We start from the raw sequence: 20864 nt of genomic DNA, 5'->3' as shown, positions 1-20864 counted from the left end.
CACCTGCTCTGTAAAGGAGAGCTGGCTCTTGCATCCATTTCTGAAGGAGGAGTAAATTTGTTCCTGCACTTTGGAGAGAAATTTGGCAACGCCACTCCAAGATATTTATTCTATGGAAAAACCTACAAATGTCAAAGGCAAGTATTTACTTCACTATTGTTTCTAAGGTCAAAGACCGAAAACAACTCCAATCCCCATTGCTAGAAGCCAGCTTACACAATGGAATATCATACGGCCAACAGAAAAAGAACCAGGCAGCTCTATGTGGATCAACATGTCCAGTAGATATTTTTAACTTAAAAGAAAAAAGACACAAAGCAGTGTTTATATTATGCTATCGTTTTTTTCCAGGGGAACTCTCTCTTCCCCTATTTATACATTCAAACGTATATTTGTAAAACATAGAGCAATGCTGCCAGGACACCCAGGAATCCCCCTCCAGGAGACGAAATGGATGGCGGACAGGAGAGAAGACCTTCTCTTACCCATAGAGCCTTTTGTACCATTTACATAGACAACGTATTAAACACAAAACTTAAAATAACCTACCCCAGTGTCAATTTAATTTTTCTTCCTTTTCTCTCCCTAGAAAAATCTCTTGCGTTTTTAATCTTACTTTAATTTTTTAAATTCTAAAAATAACACGTGCTGGTTTTAAATAAGTTACTATGAATATAAAATGCATGAAGAAGAAGGTATAGTCATTTTCCCCCCTCCCCCAAGTCCTCCTGGGTTGGACTGCTGTGTGCGCTTTCCGACCTGTCCCCTTGCTCAGATGCACTGACAAAGCATACATACACACCAGGGGGGTTTTGGGGCTGATTTCTTTTCTACCAGGCAGGACCATCCCATAAGCATAAGTGCAATGTTCTTTTCTTTCATCTGACAGCATATTATCTCACAGTTACGTTAGAGGGAGAGATGTATTTGTTCCCACTTTCTTTTTTATTTTTTAAATGTATGTTTTTGTTTTTGTTTTGGTGAGGCAGATTGGCCCTGACCTAATATCTGTTTCCAATCTTCCTCTTTTTTTTCTCTCTCTTTTCTTCTCCCCAAAGCCCCAGTATACAGTTGTATCTCCTAGTTATTAGTCCTTCTAGTTCTTCTATGTGGGATGCCGCCACAGCCTGGCTTGATGAGCAGTGTGTAGGTTCGCCCCCAGGATCCAAACTGGGGAACCCTGAGCCACCAAGTCAGAGCAAGTGAACTTAACCACTTGGTCACAGGGCCAGCCCCTATTCTCAGTTTCTTTATTCATCTAATCTCAATGTCTTTCTCTTCCCTGCCCCTGCCCCGCCCACCGTCATGCAATTTTACATAAATGGACTCAGAGCACATATTCACTTTTTAAATGGGATCCTTCTGTTTGTTTGGTTTTGCTGCCTGCCCCCCACCCCACTTCCTAAACAATCTCAGTCCCCCCGGAGGGTGGGTCCAGTGCCCACATCCCTACCCTGCGTTCCTCCCTGAGCCGTCCTGCTGGGGCTGCTGCTCTCAGGGCATCTCCGAGTCAAGTGCCCTGGGGCCAACTGCAGGCAGCTGGCCAGTCAGTGAATCAATCGTGGGCCCTGGCCAAGTGTGAAGTGTGATTCCAGACTCAAGCCGAGGTGCCATTTGCATCATGGGATTAAATGATCTAAAAGGAGAAGCCACTCGAAGCTTTTCACAAACCCAAATCACGTACCTGATTAAGAAAAAATAGCATAAGTGCCAGGAAAAAGCTGTTCAGCAAGTAAAGGTCTCCAGCTGGGGCATCCTTCCCCACCCCTCTTCCTTTAAAAGCCAACATACAGGAGAGAGCACTGAGTCCCAAGGGCATGTGGGTCTCAGTTACACAGACATCCCCGCTGGCTGCCCACAGGGTCCCAGGCCACTCCCCGCCTGGCCTTGGGTGTGACAGGGAGCAGCTGCCAGATGGAGCTGGAATGAACTGCGGTGGATTAGCGGCTTGTGCAAAGCTTACGGATGCCTCCGAGGCCCGTGGCAGGAGGTCACAGAACGGGGAGGAGGGAGTGGAAATGGAAGGGCACTTGCCACTGAGCCTTCCTCCAGCCTGCACTGCTTGGTTCCCAGACTTCATCACGGCCGATTGCACGGAAGGCGAGGAAGATTTACAACCTCTGTTCACAAGGAGGCGAGGGCAGAAACGATCACCTCCCTCCCAGAGACGCCTACAATTCTATGTCCACGCAAAGTCTTTACGGACGCCGGGGGTTATGGAAACACGAGTCAGTCACCACTGATTAGTCCAAATTTGATTTATGCCAGAGCTCCACATTTTCTCTCAAAGGGATGGAGGGGCCTTTAGAAATCCCAAAAACCGGCTAGCCGTGTTTAAACCTTACCTTGGTGCTTCCACAAGGACTTGACCTAGATCAAGGAAATCCTCCTCAGGCCCCAAGCGGAGCTGTTAGTAGATACCTCGTGCGAGGTTTTCATAAAATCCTACTGAGATCAAGCCCAGACTGACAGCCCAGGTGCCTTAATATGCTCTCATCTTTTTCCAAACACGTGCAGAAGAGAGATGGGTCTACTCAGCAGTAGAGCATTTTGGCATATTAGGAATGCAGTGATCACCTTCAGAAAAGCTCAGAATGAGAAGGAAGATGGTGAGGATGGCCTTCGGAGGCTGGCTCCTAGCTGGACCAACTCCTTGCCGTGGGTCCCTGGGCAAATGGCTTTAAGGGCGCTAAGCCTGAGTTCCCGCATCCCTATGAGGATACCGCCTACCCCACAGGGTTGTTGTGAGCCCTGAATGAGACGACACACACAAGTTTGGCTAACCCAGACCTCCTGAGGCCCCCAGGACCCTGGCCTCAGGACTAGATCAGGGCCGGTCACCTGGCCACGGGCACCCAATTCCAAAGTGTGGCTGCAACACGCATGCAGCCTGGTGAGAAAACTGCAGTAGGCGGATCAGAGGGCTCCCTGGGGAAGTGGAAATTGGGATGAGGGACAGAATTAGTCTGTGGGGGTGACCGAAGCAGAGAGAGGCTGGGGCGGTCATGTGGATCACGCATGAGCTGCAGAGCAAGCTGGTCTGAGGGGACAGAGAAAAATGGAGCAAGTCCTTAGGGAGAGACAGAGATGGCACTGAGAGGTGACCACACCTGAAGCGGAGGAAGACAAGATGTAAGGGGGACCAAAATGGCACTGAAGTGGGGACATGGGACCAGGAGGCAGGGGATGGGGGACCAAGTCAGGGGAACGGAGATGGAAGGCAGGTGGGCTGACAAATAGAATGACAGACAGGACAGGAGGTACCAACAGACTTGGAGGGGAGGTGGGGGGGCAGGGAGGAGAGGTGACATCAGACAGGGGACCTGGAACAGGGGACACAGAGAGAGACCGGGACCGAGCGACAGAGAGACACAGACTGTCCCAAGTTCCAATCCACATGCAGAAGGCCTGGCCTTGTTTCCTTTCCTCAGATTCTGGGGATCGCTCTACTCTTGCCACAATCCTGCTTTTCCCCCTTAATTTAGCTCAGGAGCTTTAACTAGGACATAATAACTAATAAACCACTTTTATTGAGAGTATCCATTTTTTTTCATTAAGTCTAAGTTATTATTTGCAACTTATTATGTAGCTCTAATAAGTTATTATAAAAGTACCTTTTAAAACTTTGGCTTTAAAATTAACGGTATATTTCTCTGTATCTAGAAAAATGTTCCACAAGGGCTCCAGTGAGCATTCCTGCCAGAAGGACAAGGGCAAGGAGCTAGACAGAGGCCTGGGTTCAGACCCCGGCGCTGCACTGACCCTGTGTAAGTCCCCCCCAAACCCTGACTCCTATGGGCCCCAAGCCCTCAGCTGCAAAAGGAAGAAGCCGACCTGGTTTATCTCCAGGGTCTGTTCAGCTTAAAACAGACTGTTCCGGCTTAAAATACTGTGGAAATGTATTTTCTACTGAATTCTCTAGGCTTCTCAAGTTAAACTGCTCGCAAATTTAGCATGAAGTGGAACAATCTCTTAAATAGGCCAACAAACGTGTCCTGGGCTCTCCCCAGCCACCCTCCCACTGCTTCCCCTATTCCCCATCCTCGTGTCGTGATACAAGGTACTGAACCCCACTGGCAACAAGGAGAGTTACCTGCGAGCTGAGTCCCACACTTAGCCCAGAGAACAGTCGAGGCGGAAAAAAGACAAGATACGGCCAATGAAGCCCTCCACTTAGAGACACGTGTCTCCCTGTGCTTCGAAGAACTCAGCCACATGGAGCACAACGTGCCTGTTACTCTGTTCTCTATCATGGCAAATTTCCCTAAAGTGAAAAAACAATGGTAGGGGCCGGCCTGGTGGGGCAGCAGTTAAGTGCACACGTCCCGCTTCACAGCCTGGGGTTTGCAGGTTCGGATCCCAGGTGGGGACATGGCACTGTTTGGCAAGCCAGGCTGTGGTAGGCATCCTACATATAAAGTAGAGGAAGATGGGCACGGATGTTAGCTCAGGGCCAGTCTTCCTCAGCAAAAAAAGAAAAACAAAAAAAAGAGGAGCATTGGCGGCAGATGTTAGCTCAGGGCTAATCTTCCTCAAAAAAACCAAAAAAAAAAAAAAACAATGGTAAATCATACAAAAAGAGGTGAGAGTTACTTTTCCATATAAATAAAAGTGCCTTCCAGGAGCTCACAGCTACATGCCCTTTAGCCAGACCTAAATATTTCCATCTCTGTGGCTCTCGGCTCTGCCACCAGTCTGTCCGCAAGGTGGACATGTGGACCAGCAAGGCAGCCCCACCCCACCCATGCTCAATGCTTCCGTGAGAAGAAACTGGTAAACCTCACAAATGAGGCCTCCCTCTTAGGGGCTCAGCAGGGAGCAGAAAGCCCCGAGGCCAACCTCTGACCTTCAGTCAAGTGAACACCTGCTGGAAAAGCAGGCCTGGGTCCCTACCCCCACCCCCCAGCACACAGGGGTCCCTGCAGTCCTTAACCACTGCAGCACAGAAAATGGGCCCTGGTTGGCCCCAGAAAAGATGGAGTGTCCCTTAAAATGGAACATGGCAGGTCATTTCAGAGTCCTCTGACCCTGGCCAAGGCCCGGCTCAGAGACAGTGCAGGGCTGGAGAAGGTGTGCAGACCCCAGGGGCTGGGGCTGAGCGCCTGGAGGGCAAAGGCAGTTTCTCTCTCTCTCTCTCTCACAAGCACGTGTGCACCCCTCCCCTCCTCCATCAGAAGTGGAATATAATTCTTGCCAAATACATATAATAAGGTAAAACTCTTATAAGAGGATGCTGCTCTCAACTCTCCCCAGGTGCACAGGGGCAAACCATCTCCAAAAGGCAAAATCCTTTGTGGTGAAGATGGATTTAGCAGTCAGAGGCCAGGCGAGCAAGGGAGAGCATCCATAGGTCCTGAAGTTCAAAGAAAGAAAAGGGATGAGAGAAGAGGTGAGCAAGCTGGAGTCAGGGCTCCAAGGAACGTGGGAATGAGGCGGGCGCGGAGTGAGGTGCTGGCCACACAGTAACAGACATTCGCTTCTTCCTGCCAGAGATCCAGATCTCCCCCACAAACGTTTACAGGGTCAGAGGACCGCACTAGTTTGCTAGGGTTGGCGTAACGAAGTCCCACAGACTGGGCAGCTTAAACAACGGAAACTGATTTCCTCACACACTGGAGGCTAGACCTCTGAGATCAAGTGTGAACAGGATGGTTTCTTCAGAGGCCTCTGCTTGGCTTGTGGACGGCCGTCTGCTCCCCGTGTCGTCACGTGGTCCTCCCTCTGTGCACGTCAGTGTCCAAACCTCCTCTTCTTATAAGGACGCCAGTCATATTGCATTAGGGCCCACCCTAACGACCTCAGTTAAGCATCTCTTTAAAGACCCTCTCTCCAAATACAGTCACATTCTGAGGTACTAGGGGTCAGGACCTCAACATACGAATTTTGGGGAGACACAGTTCAGCCTATAACAAAGACTTAAATAAGAGTCTCTCCAAAATGCAAGCTTTCGTTTGTGACTGAGGGAGCTGACTCAATCCTCCTCTTTGGTTCCTGGAGACTGCGCAATTAACCAGAGGAGGCTCAGACCTAGAGGGAGTCCAAGATATTAGCTAATCTAACCTCTCATCTCACAGCTGAGGCTGCAGCCACAGGCTCTGAATAACTGGCTGGACAGCGGTACCCAAGGGGTTCCAATAATGGATGGATGTCAACTTCTCTCCTTTAAAGTTAGCACATATTCACTGTTAAAAAAAAATCTCAGCAGGAAAGAATAATATAAAGTGAAAAATAAATGTCCCTCTTCCTCCTGACTGCCAGTCCATTCCAGAGTGGGATACTGTTATCCATTCCTCAGGCATCTTCCAGAAATACTGCATGAAACACAAATGTATGTATGTATGTGTGTATGTGTGTGTGTGTGGCACAGACATCTAGTCTTCTACTCAATATTCCCCCTCCTTTTGGTCCATACTCGCAGAACCCTGGATCGTGTGTGAGGGAAGAATGTGTACCAAACTAAAATCCCTTCCTTCACTGATGCTGTTGAAGGTCTAGTGAGCCAAGGGACAGTTCTCGCCAATGAAATGTAAACAGAAGTCTGCTGGGGATTTCCGGAAATGTTTTGCCTTTCATGACACAGGAGCCATCCCATCTTCCTACTTTTCTCCTAATATCCTTCTCTACCTGGAAATGCAGACGGGAGGTCCGGTAGAGTGCAGCCATCTTGCAGCAACAAAGGAAAACATATGAGGACAGGGGTGCACAGAATAAGGAATGCAGAGCAGAATGATGGAGCGTGCCCAAGGCACAGATGGCACAGACAGGACCCAGGAGCAATCCTGCCCTGCCCACCTGTGCAGACTTCTCATCACATAAGGTAAATACATCTGTTCAGGCTTTTTGTTATTTGTAGCCAATACCTTCCTGACTGACACACTGTATCTTTTTTATAAAACACAGATATCATCAGACTATACATACTGATTTGTTTTTTCATTTAATATCTTGAATCTTTCACAATCAAGAATTGTGACATTTTTAATCACTGCATAGCGTTCCACTGCATGTCTAGTAATGAATATACAGTTTGCTTTCATTTTTTCCTATTACAAACACTGCTACAACAAATATCTGTGTAGCAGATTTTTGTGCACTTGCTGGAAAATATTTATAGGGTCAGTGGCAGAATTACTCAGTCTAAGGATAGGTACCTTCTAAATTTGGATAATGTACAAATATTCTTCAAAAACACTCATCAACTACATATGTGTGCCTACTTCCTCATACTTTCACTAATAATGGGTACTATCAAACTTCATCATGGTCAATATATAGGTAAAAAAATGGTATCTTGTTGTTTTAATTTGAATTTTTAAATGGAGTGAAGTTTAATATGTTTTAATATGCTTATTTCTATCAATGAATATTGGTTCAACTACCCAGCTGTCCTTTTTCTTACTGACTTTTAAGAATTCTTTCTATATGAAAGGAATTAGCCCTCTGATACACACGCCACAAATATTTTTACCAGTACATTATTTGTCATTTGACTTCATTTATGGAATTTTTGCCAAACAGAACATCTTAATTTTCACGTGAAATTTTCCTTCTTGGAAAGTTAGTCTTTCCCTTTATAACTTCTAACTTTTGTGACGTGCTTAAGGAAAAAAAAAAAGTCTTCTATCTCCACTCCAAGATATATTTAAAATTTACTCATGTTTCTTCTAATAATCTTTACAATTTCATTATTAAGTTTAAATCGTTGAGCCATCTGTAATTTACTTCTATCTATTTTATTTAAAGAATGAAGAGGGATTTCAGCTGTCTTTTTTTCCAACAGGTATCCAGTTGTCCTAAACACCATTTAGCGACGAGTTTATTTCCCCCACTGACTCGTAATGCCACCTTTTCACATCTGCAGGCCGAGTGTGAAGCAGCCCGCAGCTGACAGGACTCTGACTCAGGTCCTAGCCTCATGGACGTCTCAGTCAACGATGTGGATGAAAATAAACAAGAGAGCTGATAAATCATTTGGTTGGCTTACAACCAAGAGAATGAATTAAGAGGATGAAACCAGAGATTTAAAAAAAAAAAATCTCAAAAGGCTGGAGCAACAGGAAATGGGTAACAAGATGTCTAATAGGAAAGCAGTTACGACATAGAGGCAGATGCAGTGAAATCAAAGCATCGAATACAGAATGGGAAACGAGACGGAAGCACAGACATGTCAAATCGTCTTTGGAATTTCATGAGCGGCTTTGATTTAAGGCTGTCAAAAAGCTGAAGTGACCTTAGACTGCCTTCAAAGAAGCAAGCCCATATCTTACGCTAGACCACTTCAACAGACAGGAGAGACGAGCCCACGGCCCTGTGGCTCAGGTATCCCACAGTCCCTGGAACATTTACTTCTGTTCTGGACACTGTCCTTTCAGGAGAATATTGACTACATCATTTCCGTGAGGAAGAGAGCAAAAAGATAAAGACATTTAAAACAATGTCACATGGAGAAGGAACGACTTGAGACGTCCATTGTTCACTGCCCCAGTAGACAGTGAAACTCTGGGAGGGGCGAGGCCCAGGCCGCCTTTAGCTGTGTATCTCCCAAACCCGGCACAGTCTCTGGAAGTAACTGGCCCCTAATAAGCAGCGGTTGAACAAAAGTGAAGAATGTGGGGGAAAGAACTTGTTTTTAGCTTTCTGACGCAGGTCCCTTACGGCCCCAGGGGAAAGCTCTAGCTGCTCACCCCTAGTTCAGTCCTTCATCATCTCTCCTTCAGACTGTCAGCAAGGACAGCGCTACCTGCTCCATCTCACCGCCCTCCCGTCCACCTTTCATTGTGCAGCCAGCAGTTATCTTCCTAAAATGCAAATCTCCTTGCCCCAACCTCCCAGATTCAAGTCAACTCCCTGGACACTGCCCAGGCCCTTTGTGATCTGGCCTCTGCCCACTTCTCTAGCCCCTGCCCCTTTAACATAAGCTTCATCATCAAACTTCTCAGTGTCCCGAGCACCTGCCATCTCTCCACGGCCTCTGCAAAGCTCCCCTCTCTGTCTGAGACGGCCCCGCCTCTGTCCCTCTCCCAGAACCCCTCCTCTGCCCCCATGTCCAGCAGACTCCAATTCACCCTGTGCAACTGGCTGCCCCTCAGCCTGGAGACCTTGCCCAACACCCTGATCCTGAGAGAACCAACTACCCCTCCTCCATGCTGCCTCAGCGCCCTGTGCGTCATCTTCACGGAGTTATCACACTGCACTACAGCCCACTCGTGGGCATTTCCAGTTCTATATCAGATGTGAGTTCTTTGAAAAATAAGACTGTGTCTTATCTATCTCTCTATTCTCAGTGCCTGGCACACTGGCAGAACCACTGGATGACTGCGAGTTCAACTAGAGGGGACAGGAAAATATATTCCAGGTCAACATCAGAAAGAAACTTGAACAGAACTATACAAAAATGGAACAGGTTGTCTCTAACGGCGTTGTCCTCAGAGGTGTCCAGAGGCCAGGTGGGAAGGCCAGAGAGGATTCTCAGTGTCCAGCTTGACCAGTGCTCCTCAATCTCTAATGCACAGACCTGGGCACACCTGATTCAGGAGGTTTGGAGTGCGGCCTGAGGTTCTCATTTCTAACAAGTTCCAAGGTGATGCCAAAGCTGGGGTCCAAGGACCACACTTTGAAGATCAGGCAGCTAGATGACCTCAGGGTCCCTCCAACCCTGAGATTTATCCGTGGACACTGATACAAGAGGTGGCCCCACAGCCTTTGCCCTGTGGAACCATTAACTAAGAGTTAATACTTGGGGTTCTTTGATGAGAAATGCCAAGCTGAAAGGCCCAAGGAAGGAAGGACTGGAAAAGCTCCTAAAATAAACTGAAAAGTCCGGCTCCGCAACAAGATTTTCCTGAAGCACTTCCACTAAAAGGGCACTAAGTTATTATTAGGTGTCAGCCACCGTTTGCAGTAAGCTATTTGGTTTTCAGTATGGTTTTTGTTTGACTATTTTAAAACCCGAATCATAGCATAGTGTACAAGTAAAAGAGGAAATCGTCTGGGATCCATCTAAAATTATAGGTTATTAGAGTTAAACGGGATATTGGTGGGGACTATTCTGAGTCCTCTAGACCAATCTTCCCATTTCGCAGGCAAGAAAACTGAGGCCCAAGGTCATCAAAGCTGGCACTGAAGCCAGGTCACCTGGCCTATAGTCTCAGTATACTCTCCTCGCCTTTAAGTCAGCTTAACGTGCAAGTCTAAAGAGAGATACACTTACTTCAGTTTTCAGAAGTAACTCGAATAAAGCATTTAAGAAAACAGTTGATAAAAGAAATCAAACTTAAAAATACATCCTCTCCATAACACTGCTTGATTTCAAAACTTATAAAGCTACAATAATCAAGGTAATGTGAATAGACATATAGATCAATGGGACAGAGCAGAGTTCAGAAACAAACACATCCATGGTCAATTGATTTTTGACAAGAGTCGAGTTAACTCAAAAGGGAAAAGGTAATTTTTTTCAACAGATGGTGCTGAAACAACTGGATATCTGTATGGAAAAAAACAAACCTCAACCCTTATCTCATGGCATACACCAAAAAAACTTGAAATGAATCCTAGACCTAAATGTAAAAGTCAAAATTATAAAACTACAAAAGAAAATTTAGGTGAAAATCTTACTACTATTGAGATAGCCAATAAATAAATAAATAAATAAATAGCACTAACTAGAAAAAATAAATAAATAGAACTGATACACTGAAATTTTAAACTATTGCTCTTCAAAAGTCACTGTTTTAAGAAAATGAAAAGGCAAGCCATCAATTGGGGCAAAATCTTTATAATACATACATATCTGGCAAAAGATTTGTATCCAGAATATATAAAAAGTCTTACAACTCAATAATAAGAAGGAAAGCAACCCAATTAAAAAATGGGCAAAAGATTTGAACAGACAGTCTACACACACAAAAACATATATAGGAATGGTAAACAAGCACACACACAAAGATGCTCCTCATTAGTTATCAGGCAAATGCAAACCGAAACTATACTAAGATAATACAACACAGCCAGTAGAAGGGCTAAAATTTAAAGAAATGACAAGGCCAAGTATTAGAACAACAAGAATTTTCGTACATTATTGGTAGGAATGTAATGGCATGACCGCTTTGGAAAAGTCTGGCAGTTCTATAAAGTTAGACATGTACTTATCATATAACCCAATAATTCTAATCTTAGAGAAACGACAATACATGCCTACACAGAGACTTACACGTGAATGCTTACAGTGGCTGTATTCACAATAGCTAAAAAGTGGAAATGATCCAAATGTCCCCCATGAAGGGACTGAATATAGCGTGTTATTCCATAAAATGGAATAGTACTCAGCAATAAAAAGGAACAAACTACTAACACAGGTAACAACACGAACAAATCTCAAAAGCATTGTGCTGAGTAAAAGAAGCTAGACCTGTGATCCCCAAACTGTGTACAAAGTCACCCCAGGGTACCACAGTGACCTCACAGGCATACTCCAGGATGTCTTAAATTTTTGATGGAAACATAGCAACAACTACAGGACACCAGACCAAGTACTTCTACTGAGTTCTCAGGACCGAATGGAACTGTTAGGTATTTCTTTTGACTTATGGCCCCAGAAAAAAAAATTACTGATTCTCTAAAGGTGTTATAAGCTGAGAAAGTTTGGTAACCTCTGAGCCAGACTCAAGGGGTACATACTATATGATTCCATTTATGTGAATTCCAGAACAGGCAAACCTAATCTATAGTGACAGAAAGCAGATCAATGGTTGTTTGGGAAGGTGAGGATTGAGGCACCTTTTGGGAAGATGGAAAAGTTCCATATCTTGATGGGGATGGTGGTTGCATGTCAAAACTCATGGAATTTATCATACACTTAAAATAGGTACATTTTGACTGTATGTAAATTAGACCTCAATAAAGTTTATTTTAAAATAAACTACCCCTAAAATTTTAAAACATACATTTAAAAATATATCTTCTTGGGGCCGGCCCTATGGCTTGTGGTTGAGTTTAGTGAGCTACACTTTGGCGGCCCAGGTTCAGTTCCTGGGCGTGGACATACACCACTTATTGGTGGCCACACTGTGGTGGCAACTCATATACAAAACAGAAGATGACTGGCACAGATGTTAGCTCAGGGAAAATCTTCCTCAACAAAAAGAGGAAGATTGGCAACAGGTGTTAGCTCAGGGCCAATCTTCCTCAGCAAAAAGAAAAATATACATATGTATATACATATATCTTCTCTCATGGGCCGTGAGCACCTTTCCAAGATGGCAAGCACCTCATAGCAGGAACTGTGCAACAGCCATCCCAGTAGCTGCCCTCATAGGGCCTTGTAAAGCCACACTGCTCACACTTGGGAAACATTTGCCCATTAATTCTCCAATTTTCCTCACAATGAAGATGTTTCCACAAGGAAATGAAAGCTAAAACTGAATTTCAACCATAATTATCTTTTTATGAGAACAAATTTTTATTTCAGGAATTTAATTTTTGCATTTATAAATATTTATAAAGCTTTTATCTCTTACTCCCTCATGATTCTAATCACTGAATAAGGTTTCAAATTAAAATTTTAAAAGATCATTTAGCCCTCTAAGAATATTTGAGACCCGAATAATACCATGTAGAAGAGGCAACATTCAGAGCCAGCTCTCAGTAACCACGTGTGGAGAGTAAACTTTTCATGGCCCCCTGCAATTATTTAGAACAGCGATCAGTAAAATAGGGCCCACTGCCTGCTCTTGTAAATAAAGTTTTATTGAAATACGACAGCCACGGCCAATCCTTACACAGTATCCACAGCTACTTTCCAGGCTGGCAGGTTGCTTTCCAACTCTACCACAATGGCAGAGTTGGGTAGTTGCCAGAGAAACTCTATGATCTGCAAAGGTAAAAATATTTACTATCTAGCCCTTTACAGAAAAAGTTTGCTTCAGAAAAATGAAGGATTTCTTTTTAAACATAACTAAACAATTACATGCAAGCTGTGATTCAGGAGGACATTTTATCATTTCAAATGCAAATTTCAGGCTACTCTGTTGTTTCCAACAAAATATGTAGCTTGAGTAGTGCCAGGGTCTGGATTGTGTCCTACTCAAAAAATCTACTTCTGTGGGTTGTTTCAAGTTGTAATTACCAATGGCTCTAAACTTCTTCAACAAAGTACCCAGTTTTCCATTTTAAACACTTCCTAGATGGATGGATCCATATACACATGAATTCAAGGTCTTTATGCACAGTACTAATTCAGTAGAGAACAAATGAAGTGGAGATGACTTCTTTGGTCTCCCTTCTTCTTACACGGGTCTGGAAAATCTGATTCCTTTCCATCTCTGAATCTTATTACTTTTCTGTAAGTGAACCAACCTTTCTTCTTTTCTCTTTTTTCTCCACAGTAATAGTCATCTTGTTGTTTATTTAAACTAGCTCTTTGCATATGTATGAGTCTCATCCTCTTCCTCTAATGTAGAAACTAAAGCATAGTTCCACACAAAAAATTTTTAGGTATTTTTGTACAAGTTGAACTGGGTTAGAGAGAGCAATGAGAGAACAGTGGCTTTCCGGTTTGGCAAAATATAACTAAGCTCTGTGTCTACAAATACTCATTTAGCATTTTGAAATAGGAACTGTGATCAATTTGTAATCAGCAACTAGATGTTCTTATTACTGCAGTTCTTAAATGATGGTACAAATGCTCTGCTACGTTGAGCAAGCTCTTTATATATTCTTGAAACAGATGACCAAATAAGATATCCTGCCAGGCTTTCATGACAAAAGATTTTAAAAAGGAATGAAGCAAAAGACTTGATTTTCTCTAAAGAAGACATACAAATGGCTATTAACCTCATAGAATGACGCTCAACAGCACTAATCATGAAGGAAATGCAAATCAAAATCACAATAGGATACCACTTCTTACCCATTAGGGTAGCTATTATCAAAAAAAAACCCCCAGAAAACAAGGGTTGGCAAAGATGTGGAGAAATTGGAACCCTTGTGCCCTGCTGGTGGGAATGCAAAATGTTGCAGCCGCTGTGGGAAACAGTATGGCAGTTCCTTAAAAAATTAAAAATAGAATTACTGTATAACCCAGCAATTTCACCTCTGTGTATATTCTAAAAAGGATGAAAAGCAGGGTCTCAAATAATTATTTCTACATCCATGTTCATAGCAGCATTAATCCCAATAGCTAAAATGTGGAAGAAACTCAAGTGTCCATTGACAGATGAATGGATAAGCAAAATGTGGTATATACATACAAAGAATATTACTCAGCTCTAAAAAGGAAGGAAATTCTGACATATGCTACAACATGGATGAACCTTGAGGATATTATTGCGAAGTGAAATAAGGCAGAAAAATACTGTATGATTCCACTAACAGGAAGTAACCAGAGTAGTCAAATTCATAGGGACAGAAAGTAGAATGGCGGTTGCCAGGACGTGGGGTGGGGAGAATGAGTTATTGTTTACTGGTACAGAGTTTCAGTTTTGCAAGATAAGAGTTCTAGAAATGAATGGTGGTGATGGTTGCACAACAATATGAATGTACTTAATACCACTGAAATGTACGCTTAAAAATGGTTAAAACGATAAACATTATGTATATTTTATGACAATTTTAAAAATGAAAAAAAAGTAACACAGCAAAGGATTTACATCCAGAATACACGCAGAACTCTTAGAATTCAATAATAAGAACACAACTAGGATATACAACCATGTACTGGGGCTTTGGAGAGGGGGAAAAAAAAGAGGAAGATTGGCAACAGATGTTAGCTCAGGGCCACTCTTCCTCCAAAATCAAAACCCAAAAAAACCGTACATCTACCAAAATGGCTAAAAATAAAAAGATAATACTCCAATGTAGCTGGAACTCTCATACATTGCTAGTGTGAATATAAAACTGTGCAACCACTTTGGAAAACAGCTTGATAGTTTCTTATAATCAGTTAAACATATACTTTCTATAGAACCCAGCAATTCCACTCCTGGACATTTACCTGAGAGAAATAAAAACATATGTCCAACACACAAAGCCTTGCACATGACTGTTCATAACAACTTTATTTACAATATAAACTGAAAACAACCTAAATGTCTATCAGCAGGTGAATGGATAAGCAAAATATAGTACAGTCATATAATAGAAGGTACTCAGCAATAAAAAGGACCACCTACCACATGCAATAACATGCATGAATCTCAAAGAGGTCACACTGAGGAAACAGGCCAGACAAGAGACAATCCTTCATGATTCCATTTATATGAAACTCCAGAAAATGCAAATATAATGTATGGGGACAAAAGGCACAGCAGTGGTTGCAGAGACTGGCATGAGAAGGACTGACTGAGAAGGAAGGGGCAGAAAGGAACTTTGGGGAGTCTCGACTGTAGTGGTGATTAGACACATGTATGAATTCGTCACAACTCATCGAACAGTACATTTAAAACAGTATGCTTTATTTTATGTAAATTGTGTACATCAATAATTTTCTTTTAATTATCCTGCTGGGCTTTCAAATCAAAAAATTTAAAAAGCAAAGCAGGAAGCCTGTCCCTTTCCCCCTCCACACCCTACCCTTTCTAACAAATCTCACACTAAAATTCCACTTAGCATCTCCAGCTTTCTCTTTCCCCTTCCGGAGCACCAGTCATTTTCATATTTAGAGGACGTGCTCTCTCTGGTCTAACACAAGGCAAATTAAGCAAATGAATGTATTATATTATATAGACACAGGGTTGTCTGATGCTTAACTCTATGCACGTGAAAGAGACTTTAACTCAATTGTCAGTCGCTACTTTACAAAGACAAAGGCTATTAAGAAATGAGAATAATATCGACAAACTAGAGCACTAAACTTTATGAGATCAATAAGTCCATTTCCTACAGGAACTATCTATCCTGGGTACTAATTACTGTTACAATTTCTCGTTTTGAGAAAATCAAACCCGGGGAAAAGACAGAATAAAAAGTAATAAGGATTTTAAGATTGCAAGATTTGATGCAAAAATTAACTGTGAATGGGAAAATAAATAAAGCTGTTTCTTCTCAAGTCTCGTTTAGTAATTTAAAGATAACATTTTTGCTTCAATTGTGAAGAAAATGTGATATCTATGCAGAAGCCCTGTCAAGCTGTAAAGTGCTGTACTCTTGAAAGCTGTCATTATCAATGAGCCACACTGTCCCTTTAACATGGAGTATTAGTCAGGATTCTCCAGAGAAACAGAACTAACAGGAGAGAGAGCGAGAGAGAGCGATTATATACGTAAAATATATTATTTACATATATATAAAATGAGATTTACTATAAGGAATTGACTCACACAATTATGGAAGCTGAGAATTCCCATGATCTGCCATCTACCAGATGGAGCCCCAGGACAGCTGGTGGTGTGGTCCACAGGCCTGAGAGCCAAGAGCCAAGGGTATAGATTCCAGTCCAAGACTGAAGTCCTGGGGATCAGGAGCACAGGAGGCAGAAGCTCAAGGTCCCAGCTGAGCAGTAGAGAGAGTAAATTCCCCCTTCGTCTGCTTTTTGTTCTATTCAGACCCTCAAGGGACTGGATGATGCCCATCCACATTGGGGAGGGCCACCTGCTTCAGTCCGTTCACCAATTCAAAGGCTAATCTCTTCCAGAAACACCCTCACAGACACACCCAGAAATAATGCTTCATCTGCTCTCTGGGCATCCCTTGGCCCAGTCAAGCTGACACATAAAATTAACCATCACACATGGCATCGGAGAGAGAACACTGACCCAGAAATCAGATATCCTAGTTCTGGTCCCAACTCTACAGATTATGAGCTAAGTGACCCTGGGCAAATAACCACTTGTCCTGAGCCTCCGTCTTCTTGTAGGCCAGCAATCCACACCCGCCTCATCTCAGAAGTGTACTGTGTCTGGATGTCTGGATGCACTCTAGTGTACGATTAGTTCTAGCAGACAGGCAAAAGAACATATATACTTGTTCAGGGTAACTCAGTGTGTTTAAAGGATTATTAACCACCACAACATATATCCAAACCCCAACTGTCACAACTCTCCCGTGAACAGAGACCCCAGGGATGTAACAAGGTGGTTCAGGTGCCCCTGCCTTGCCCTGTCCAAACCTCCAGGACTCAGCAGCTGTGACATTGCTAGTCACAACACCACCAAACACGTCACACTACTCATGAGAGCAAAGTGTCCTCCCAAGGTTTTAAGGCACAATCCTTTTTAATGGACGATCATTTCTTAAACATTCCTTTAGGGACAATTCCATTAGCTAGATGCTCCCTTAGACTCCCTGACCCCCAAGGCCCTCTCACTGCTCTTCAAAGATACTGTACTTCTGTCCACTCAGAAGTCCGATTGAGTGGCAGGCCTTGCCTTGTGTTATAAGCATACTCCTAACAAAGATGGTGTAAAAGGTAACACTTTTAAAAGTCCTAAAGGAAATTGTTGTTCTATTATAAATCCTTTTGTAAAACGATCCACTTCTTTTTTCTTTTTTGAGGAAGATTAGCCCTGAGCCAATCCTCCTCTTTTTGCTGAGGAAGATTGGCCCTGAGCTAACATCCATGCCCATCTTGCTCTACTTTATACGTGGGACGCCTACCACAGCATGGCTTTTGTCAAGTGGTGCCATGTCCGCACCCAGGATCTGAACTGATGAACCCCAGGCCACCGAGAAGTGGAATGTGTGAACTTAACCCCTGGGCCACCAGCGGGCCCCAATCCACTTCTTATACAAAAGTGTATTTTCCTACTGGGTTTTAATTAAGCAAGGCATAAAAACTTCAGTAAAAAATAATCAGGGCCTGATCCTACAGCAAAAGAATGAAGTGAAGGGCAAAGCAATCTGAGAGGCTGCATGTAAATAGGCTTTTCCTTTTGAATGAGCTGATCTAAGTAATCGGTAAACCTGCCTGACGTAGGTTTTAAAGGGAAGCCTTGGAAGAAGATGACCCACCCCTCCATACTTTTTGAGAGGCTATCATTTTAGAGACCTAATTTTTGATGTTAACACTTCCTCAGACCACAATAAATCATTCAACTTCAAAATGACTTGGGAGACACATGTAAATCCTACTAGAAGTCCATCTCTTAGAGCCTTGCTACCAAGTGTGGTCTGGACCAGCAGCGCCAGCAGCACCTGGGAGCTTGTGAGGAATGCAGAAGCTCAGGGCTGGCCCCAGACCTCCTGGATGAGCATCACGCATTTGAACAAGATGCGCAGGTGGTTGTGTGCACGTTCAAGTTGAGAAGCACTGCTTTAATCCTGGTTACTACGTGCACTGTCTCAAAGAAATCCCAGGATGCTGCCTTGTATTTCTTCCCAACTGTGATTCAGGACATACGGATACTCATATTCCATATTCTCTCTCAATTTCTCTCTTGTGTTTTGGCAATTTTGATTTGCAAATTAGCATGATTTGAACCAATATGAGAACAAGAAAGTAGGCATCTGTTTCGCATGTAAGAATGTGAGGGGGTGGCCCTTTGTGTGAGAGAAAGACAAACAAAAAGAAAGGTGGATAGGTACAGGATGGACAAGCAAGGCAGGGGAGAGGAGGAGACAGAAAGGACTGTAGAGGTGGGGTCACTCTCCCTTGTACCTCACCTTGTGCGCCCTCCCCATAAACACTAGTAAATTCATCCATATATTACAGGCTGTAAATCAAAGACTAGCATTTCTCTTAAATTTAGCTCTTAGACTAAGGTCAGTGATGATAAACCAAAAATGGAAAAAGTTGGAAACTGAAGAATTCTCTGGCATATCATTATCTGGGGCAGGATTACCTGCCTAAACAGGACAAAATATAAATAGAAGAAATCTATTTTATAAATGATTATACGATCAATTTAATATGATTACAAATCTGCTCTTCTCGGGGACTCTAACTGTATGGATGTCATGCTGAAAGACATGGAGATACAGACTCTCATCATCTGGAAAAGCCTGATAGGTGGAGAGGAAAAGAACTCCGGACTGCAGTGTCAGCCCTTCCCCTGACTGGCAAGGAAACCCTGGGCAGAGTCAGTCAGTCTCACCTCTGTCATTCAAACAAATAAGAGAAATCAGACTAGAGAGTTTGCAAAGGTTCCTCCACTCCAGCTGAGGAAAATGATATGACTTTAAGTTCCAATATTGTCCCAATATTACTACTTCTTTTAAAAATGGGGAAAATAGGGGGCTGGTCCAGTGGCATAGTGGTTAAGTTTGCATGCTCCACTTTGGTGGCCCAGGCTTCACAGGTTTGGATCCCAGGTGTGGACCTACATACCGCTTATCAAGCCATGCTGTCGTGGTGTCCCACATACAAAATAGAGGAAGATGGGCACGGACGTTAGCTCAGGGCCAATCTTCCTCACCAACAATAAGGGTGGGTGGAAGGAATAACACACAAAAGTTCTCACCAGATGCAGGATTCAAATGCGTTACTTGTTCAGTTTAGGAAACAGGACAGCCGTCTTCAAAATATGATTCCATTTATACTTAACCAGGTTTCTTTACAAAAATACACATAAAATATGCATGGGCACATACATAACTCCTGTCCTTGTTTAAAATTAGCATGACTCTTGCACCAGCTTCTTATCTGAAAAGATCTAAAACTATACAATTAAGATGCTATAATTCTGCAGAGGCATGCTGGCTCCCATTCACTTTCTCTGTCATAAACCAGGAGGCTGGTGCAAGGTCAGAGCTTGGCTTCAGATGCCTCCTTCTCAGATAATCCCACGCACTACCCATTGCTCCCATTGCCCTGACTCTCCTTATACTTACTCAAAGCTAAAATTACATATTTGCATACTGGATTACTGACCACCAGCACCCCACAGACATACCCAACTTAATTTTCAACCCCTGGACAGCAGGGGTGTTGCCTGTCACTGCTGCATCCCCAGCCCCTCAAACGGTGCCTGAAACATCAGGGTGTTCCATAAACACTGCTACATACGTAAATTTAAGTTCTAATACCGGTCACTTGGGTTTTTGCTTTATTTTTAAAAGACGGCCCAAATACTATTAGCATAACAAAGAACTCTTGGGTAAGTTATGAACAACAAAAGATGAAGATGGAAGAAAAAAAGAACTCATTTAGAATAAGAGGAGGACCATGAGGACATTCAAAACAGACTAAGCTATAACCTCCCTCGGTATTTTGAATGCAGATATGTTCCCTTCCCCTTAGATTTAAACTGGCCTGCTTTCATCCATATGCAAAGAAAATAAAGTGGATTTTTTTTTTACATTCTGCTTCAGTTGCCATTTTCTCTCAGCTGAACAAATAATGGAGTTTTCCAGGTTAATTCATATAAAAGTCAGAAACAATTCTATAAAAAAAGGAAAAAGCTACTTTCACAGTGAATCCCAATATTAGCAAGATTATAGTTGATCTGTCTGTGACGCACCAGAAAATCCATATTCCTTTTTAGTAATATTAGCCCCATCACACAGCATGTCAGGTAGCAAAGTCCAACCTGGGTGCACACCCAGTTACAGCCAGACGCTGGAACAAAGGGTCGTAAACGGCATCGGTGAGGCTGTCTGGAAAAGGCTGTCAATTAGAAGGCTACAGTTTAATTAAACTGCCTTTTATCAGGCCCTCCTGCTGGGGCCCATATCATGCTCCTGGGGATGCTTTTTCCTAACCAGCCTTTTCTGGTCTTTATCCTGAATTTTCCTTTCCTTGACTTAATGATTCCATATCTTAAGCTTAGTGTTGTCCTGAGATTTATTAATAAAAGCATACTTATCCCTATGGAAAAGCATGGGGAAGATGGAATGAGACAATAACAGCTTTTAATAACTACCATAATAAAAATCTAAACAGTTCCCATACTCAGCCTTTGATTTTCCTCCCAAAATCTCCTCCTCTCCCT

The 20864-nt window shown here is 43.1% G+C and overlaps 1 protein-coding gene across 2 annotated transcripts in view; it reads right to left on the bottom strand.

The window, feature by feature from the left end:
* The window catches only part of MFHAS1 (multifunctional ROCO family signaling regulator 1), a 94535-nt gene that overhangs the window by 32088 nt on the left and 41583 nt on the right, over positions 1-20864 (bottom strand). The window lies entirely within an intron of this gene.

The sequence above is a fragment of the Equus asinus genome, chromosome 27 (assembly GCF_041296235.1).
Source record: "Equus asinus isolate D_3611 breed Donkey chromosome 27, EquAss-T2T_v2, whole genome shotgun sequence".
NCBI lineage: Eukaryota > Metazoa > Chordata > Mammalia > Perissodactyla > Equidae > Equus > Equus asinus.
Note: the sequence above shows the minus strand (reverse complement) of the source record. Positions and strands in the feature narration are given on the sequence as shown.